A 7409-nucleotide genomic window follows, 5' to 3' on the forward strand; every position below is an offset into this window, starting at 1 on the left:
CCTTTTCCACTACCCCCCCCCCCCCCCCAATCCATTTGACCTCCTGACTGCACCTATCTGTCCTACCCTCCCATCATCTTGTTCCTATATGCTCCCACAAGCAGCACTTGACTGTCCACCTCCCTGCTCCAGCTCCTCCTTACCCCCACCTCCTGTTTGCCTCTTGTAATGGGATATCCTCCTGTAGCATTACTTTTCCTCAACAGTAGTTGTCGATACCAGTTTTATTTTTCGAGTTTTAGACAGGTCAAGATTATCTCAGTTGCTTTTCTGAAAAATTTTATGCACAATATGTTATATTTCAAGCTAAAATTTATGAAAAGGAATTACTTTATAAAATATTTTAGTTTCAATGTTATAATCAATAAATACTAGTTCTGAATTTACAGTTAAAATTGATTCTTTTAGAAACATCTGAAATTATGAACTATTGGCAAACTTAAAATTTCTATTATTAATAATACACTCCTGTACTGTTTACTATGTTTATTTCTGGATTCATTTATGAAATAATAATTGAAAGTAATAATGTAAGGGAAACTAGTAGAAATTTGTTTAAGAAAAATTTAAAACCCTTTGGAATATTAATATTTCTATAGAGTGTGGGAACCGTGAGCCTCCCTCCGATGTGATCAGACATATTTTTGTGTGAACATTGTAATTTCGGCTTTGTTAATGTGAAATATCAAAATACTGTATGATATTCTAAAATGTGAGAAAATATACTTAATTAAAAAAATGCGGTAACAACAACAATCTTCAGGTTTTTTAGTTTAAACCAACTGTGAGGACCTGCTATGACATTTTCAGCTTCAAGAATCAGACCCCTAGACAAGAACAACTGGAGCCATCTTAGCATGATGAGTTAAGTAAACTAGAAAGTTTATTGTAATCTTCGCTCCTCTCAAATTTTCATAAAAAAGACTTTGCTTATTAATTACTTGGACTGGACATTGTTTAATGTGGACAATAGGTGGCCTCAGCAGCCAGAGACTATGGTCGAGCGTGCACCTGTGTGTGTGTGTGTGTGTGTGTGTGTGTGTGTGTGTGTGTGTGTGCAAGCGCGCTTTCCCAACAAAGGCCTTTTTGCGCAAAAGCCCACTTTCTGACAGTCTTACTGATGTTAGCAGCCTCTTTTCCAGTAGTCCTGTTGCAGAGGCAATGAAAATTTTAACAGAATTGTTATATAAAACCAGAACAAATCCAGTGGAGACAGAAGATATCAGATTGTCAACCGAGACATGTTTAAAGTAAAAGTTATTTCCAATTTCAGCAGGCTCTGTACAGTCGGACTATTTAGCAGTGGGGTCCCCACTGAAACAATTATTACCATATTTCTGATGTTTATGGATAATTTTGAACAAACATTTTTAGATAAAGAGGCTCTAAGTTGTAAAATGTGATACTGGACTAGCTGTGTGAATGATGTATAGTGCTTGTGGACTGGTAGCACGTACCACCAGACTATTTTTTTTCAACACATGGATTTACATCACAGTAAAAAAAAAATTGGGAGGAGACTGTCAACTATTTAGACCTCACTATTGACATCGGTAAGCAACAGCGTTTATGTAAGATATACAGGAAAGTAAGTTCAACATGAACAATGGTACTTTCCAATTCCCAGCAACCTATAACACTCAAACATGCAGCCTTCCACTCCATGGTGCACCACTTACTATCAATACCACAAACCAAACCAGATTTTGGAAATGAATTGAAAATACACTCCTGGAAATTGAAATAAGAACACCGTGAATTCATTGTCCCAGGAAGGGGAAACTTTATTGACACATTCCTGGGGTCAGATACATCACATGATCACACTGACAGAACCACAGGCACATAGACACAGGCAACAGAGCATGCACAATGTCGGCACTAGTACAGTGTATATCCACCTTTCGCAGCAATGCAGGCTGCTATTCTCCCATGGAGACGATCGTAGAGATGCTGGATGTAGTCCTATGGAACGGCTTGCCATGCCATTTCCATCTGGCGCCTCAGTTGGACCAGCGTTCGTGCTGGACGTGCAGACCGCGTGAGACGACGCTTCATCCAGTCCCAAACATGCTCAATGGGGGACAGATCCGGAGATCTTGCTGGCCAGGGTAGTTGACTTACACCTTCTAGAGCACGTTGGGTGGCACGGGATACATGCGGACGTGCATTGTCCTGTTGGAACAGCAAGTTCCCTTGACGGTCTAGGAATGGTAGAACGATGGGTTCGATGACGGTTTGGATGTACCGTGCACTATTCAGTGTCCCCTCGATGATCACCAGTGGTGTACGGCCAGTGTAGGAGATCGCTCCCCACACCATGATGCCGGGTGTTGGCCCTGTGTGCCTCGGTCGTATGCAGTCCTGATTGTGGCGCTCACCTGCACGGCGCCAAACACGCATACGACCATCATTGGCACCAAGGCAGAAGCAACTCTCATCGCTGAAGACGACACGTCTCCATTCGTCCCTCCATTCACGCCTGTCGCGACACCACTGGAGGCGGGCTGCACGATGTTGGGGCGTGAGCGGAAGACGGCCTAATGGTGTGCGGGACCGTAGCCCAGCTTCATGGAGACGGTTGCGAATGGTCCTCGCCGATACCCCAGGAGCAACAGTGTCCCTAATTTGCTGGGAAGTGGCGGTGCGGTCCCGTACGGCACTGCGTAGGATCCTACTGTCTTGGCGTGCATCCGTGCGTCGCTGCGGTCCGGTCCCAGGTCGACGGGCACGTGCACCTTCCGCCGAGCACTGGCGACAACATCGATGTACTGTGGAGACCTCACGCCCCACGTGTTGAGCAATTCGGCGGTACGTCCACCCGGCCTCCCGCATGCCCACTATACGCCCTCGCTCAAAGTCCGTCAACTGCACATACGGTTCACGTCCACACTGTCGCGGCATGCTACCAGTGTTAAAGACTGCGATGGAGCTCCGTATGCCACGGCAAACTGGCTGACACTGACGGCGGCGGTGCACAAATGCTGCGCAGCTAGCGCCATTCGACGGCCAACACCGCGGTTCCTGGTGTGTCCGCTGTGCTGTGCGTGTGATCATTGCTTGTACAGCCCTCTCGCAGTGTCCGGAGCAAGTATGGTGGGTCTGACACACCGGTGTCAATGTGTTCTTTTTTCCATTTCCAGGAGTGTAGTTAAAGAAGCAGTATGCGGCAACAGTTATTGTCCTACCATAATTGACAATATATTGAGGAGGAGAAAGAAGATATTGTGTAGATAAAGAATCTATTCACCAAGCAGTGCAAGAGAAAACACATACAGAAAAAGTTTTTATGTTTGCATGCTTTCGGAGCCAGGGGCTCCTTCTGGCAGAAGGGTTGAAGAACTGTCACAGCAGAATTGAATGGCTGGTAAAAACATCCAATAATTAACTTGGTTTCACCTAGACCAGGTACCTTCACTGCCACACTCCATTTCCAAATGTTTCCTTACAAAGGAAAGCCCAGGATAACTGTCCAAATTTAATCCTCTTGCCACTGAAAAGATGAATTAAATAAGTATTAGTGTCAATGGTGTTGAGAAACAGTTGAAATCATTAAAATTGAACAAAATTCCAGGCCTCAATGGAATCCCTGTCAGATTCTATACTGAATTTGTGGGTGAGTTAGCCCCTCTTCTAATTATAATCGAACAAAAAAACCATGTCCAGTTCTTGGGAAAAGGCATAGGCCACACTCATCTACTAGAAGGGTAGTAGATGTGATCCACAATACTACTGTTGAATATCCTTGACATCAATTTGCCTGTCCCATACATCCTCCTACCACCACCTACCCCAGGCCGGTCACGAACATCACCTATCCCATCAAAGGCAGGGCTACCTGTAAAACCAATCATGTGATATACAAGCTAAGCGCCAATCTCTCTGCTGCATGAACAGCCAATCTGTGGCCAAGAAACAAGTGGACACCCTGTTGCTGAACACGCTGCCAAACATGATATCCCTCATCTTAATGACTGCTTCACAGCCTGTGCCATATGGATCCTTCCCACCAACACCAGCTTCTCTGAAGTGCGCAGATGGGAACTTTCCCTGCAATACATTGTATGTTCCCATAACCCTCCTGGCCTCAACCTTCGTTAGTCACTGTCCTCACCCATCCAGCCCCCTCCATGTTCCCATTCCAGCACTACACAGCTGTCATTTCACCGTCACACCCAGTCTTTTAATTTCTTTTATTTTTCTCCTTTCCGCTACTTACCCCCTCCCCCCTCTGCACCTCCTCTCCTGCCCTCCGTCTAAACTGCAACACTTGACTGTCCATCATTCCCACCATACTCTCCCTCCCCCTCCCCGCCCCAGCCTCCTCCTTACCCCCACCCAGTCACCACTCCCATCATGCACTGGTGCTGCTGTTCGCAGTGTGGTCTCAGCTCTCTGAGACTGCAGATGTGTGTGTGTGTGTGTGTGTGTGTGTGTGTGTGTGTGTGTCTACTGCTGACAAAGGCCTTAATGGCCAAAAGCTTTAATTGTGTGAATCTTTTTAGTGTGCCTATCGTGACTCAGCATCTCTGCTATATGGTGAGTAGCAACTTTCCTTCTCTGGTATCATTACATTCCATCCTGGATTTTCTATTGTTTGATTACTACCAAATTGAATTTGACCAGAAGAAGATTGGCTTCAAAACACCAGACAGCCTCCTCGAGTTCAAATTTATGCTGTTTGGACTACGTAATGCTCCAGCTATCTTAGAGTTTATGATGGACAACCGACTTTGATACATTAAATGGCTGAACTGTCTGTGCTAGTTACTGCTGTGACAGACTACTATTCTCTTTGCTCGCTGACTAGCCCAAAGGATCCGGTGCTTCAATGGGGGACATGAGCACATGGCTGCGTCGTCACAGTGTGTGACTTTGACCTGCTTTATTTCTTCGTTGATTGTCCTCGGTGTTGACATACTATGTTGCTACACTGGCTGAAAAGTAGTGGGGGTGGAAGTTTGACACTGACTACATAAATGATGTAGCCAACAGTTGCAAAGGTGCATTTCACAGTTCTTTACTGTCACTGGTTCTCCCCCCCCCCCCCCCCCCCCCCCCCCCGCCTTCCCCCCAATAATAGCAGTCATATGGCCAGTGCGCTATTGTTTAACTTTTGATAAGCCTCATTAATAGTTTGCAGGCAAACATCAACATACTGCTACAACAGTTTAGGTTGAACATCTACGAGCAGTAAAAAGTTAACCACACACTTCACAGTCATTCAAATAAATTGAACACACACTGTCATTGTTTTAACACATGGTCTATTGGTGTAACACTTATTTCACAGTTAAGTTGATGAATTGTTGTTGTTCTAACCAACACAGATTTCTAGGTTTTTTGTCTGAAACTCGGCCATGGACTGTCTCGGGACCAAAAATTGGGCCCTTATTTATAATCACAATAATAGTTACTGAAACTAAACATGGTTTGAAATTACAATTAAAACTTAACTCGTTAAAGTAACTGAATATACCAAAAAAATTGCATTTTTTAACAGTTTATTTTACTACAAGATATAGGCTGAATTACTTGTTTAAATGAAGAAATTAACAGATATAGTTACTCAAACAATACTTTTGACAAAACTGGTAATTACATAGGAATGGCTTCATTAACATGTTTTCGTATAGAGCCAAATAGATCCTTTAAGAATACTATTAGTTGTTCCTCCAAATGTTTATAATTATTATAGAATATGTATTTGCTTATAAGTCAATAATAGAATTTAAGTTACGAAATTACTGATTTCACCCTATAACAAAAGATACTAACTAGGCACAGTTAAAATAAATTAGAAACTCAATTACATACATAAAACTAAGCACAAAATTAGACCTGGTGTTATATTCTTTAAATATGAAAATGCAGATTATACTCATGTATGTTAATGGTAAGTATTTAAAAGCGAAAAAATGAATTTTAAGGAGGCAGATGGCAAAACAAGAGGGGAAGTAAAAATATCCCAGCTTGCTTCGTCATAAGTGGTTTACAAAACCAGACACAAACACCAGGACACCCACTGCCTTTCAAGGAATCCTTTAGCAGAATGCAACCTCCCTTCCTTAGATTTTTACCAGAATGAGTTGTATAATCACACATGGAAAACAATATGTGGATGAAATCTCAGTCATTGCTGACAACAGGATAACTGCCTACCACTCACAGATGAATAGCCTCTCAAAATGCTTTAATAAGCTGCTGGCAGATATGCTTTTCATGTATGTTGATGTCGAACTGAGAGACTGGGATACAGTACTACCTGTTGTGACATTCATGTGTAACAGTTGAGCAAGACACTCCCAAGCTTCACACCATTCTTTCTACACCCAAGGTTGCAAATCTGAAACAACAATGGATACATATTTCCTGTTTCAATAGGATGATATATAGATTGACTTTGTGAAACACGTCATCTCCAGGCCTCAAGAAGCGAGGCAGATGGCTTGCATACAGTCCCTGGACATCCAAGAGGAATGAGGGTGCTATAATGCCAACAACCATCAGTGAGATACAGCCGGGAGGCTTGGTGTGTATTTTTATGCCTATGTGGAAAGTGAGTCTATTGGAAACAGTTACCAAACTGCTACTTTATGCTGTATTATATCCTTTGTCACTTGTCGGACATCACATTCAAAGTTAAGTTAAAGATTAAAACATTTCATCAAGAACACAATATCAGGGAGAATTTTCTATGTCCTCCGTATGAAGCCCCACTGCAGTCCTGAGTTGCATATTGATGATGGGGACTGCTCATTAGAGGAAACTGAAGGACCCAAGGGGTGGATCATCCAGTGCTGCCATACAGAGAACCACAGACCAGATCTAGATCTAGGATGCTGGTTATCATTGCTGGCTGACTTGCTCTGTGCGTTACCACTTCAAATCTGCTATTTAGGATTTATCTTTTCTGGAAGATTCTCAATAATTCTTATATTTGTAATGTTTGCATATTTCGGAGTATTCTACATATGTATAAATAGTGGAATTCTCAGTCCAGGTGGTCAGTTCTGCACTGTCATTAATAAATTTTCTTTCAGTGCCAAGTGTTGTACTTCGTTGATAACCCTTTTTCACGTTTGGACTTGACTGTGTTTACAGTGTGACAACATATGCCACAAATGATGGGCTATATGCTTGAATTCTGGTGTAGCACTTGAATATTTTAAATTCAGCTCATGGTGTGCAGCAAGATGTCTTTTGACTAATACTTACAAGCAGCAGAACACCCGTGTGTGTGTGTGTGTGTGTGTGTGTGTGTGTGTGTGTGAGAGAGAGAGAGAGAGAGAGAGAGAGAGAGAGAATTCAATTGATGATACAGGCATTGGATCTTTACAATGTACTTTCAGCACAAACTCACACTCATATTTGAATGAAACACGGTGTCATCATTTTGAAGTAACCAG

The sequence above is a fragment of the Schistocerca piceifrons genome, chromosome 1, assembly GCF_021461385.2.
Source record: "Schistocerca piceifrons isolate TAMUIC-IGC-003096 chromosome 1, iqSchPice1.1, whole genome shotgun sequence".
In the NCBI taxonomy this organism is placed as follows: domain Eukaryota; kingdom Metazoa; phylum Arthropoda; class Insecta; order Orthoptera; family Acrididae; genus Schistocerca; species Schistocerca piceifrons.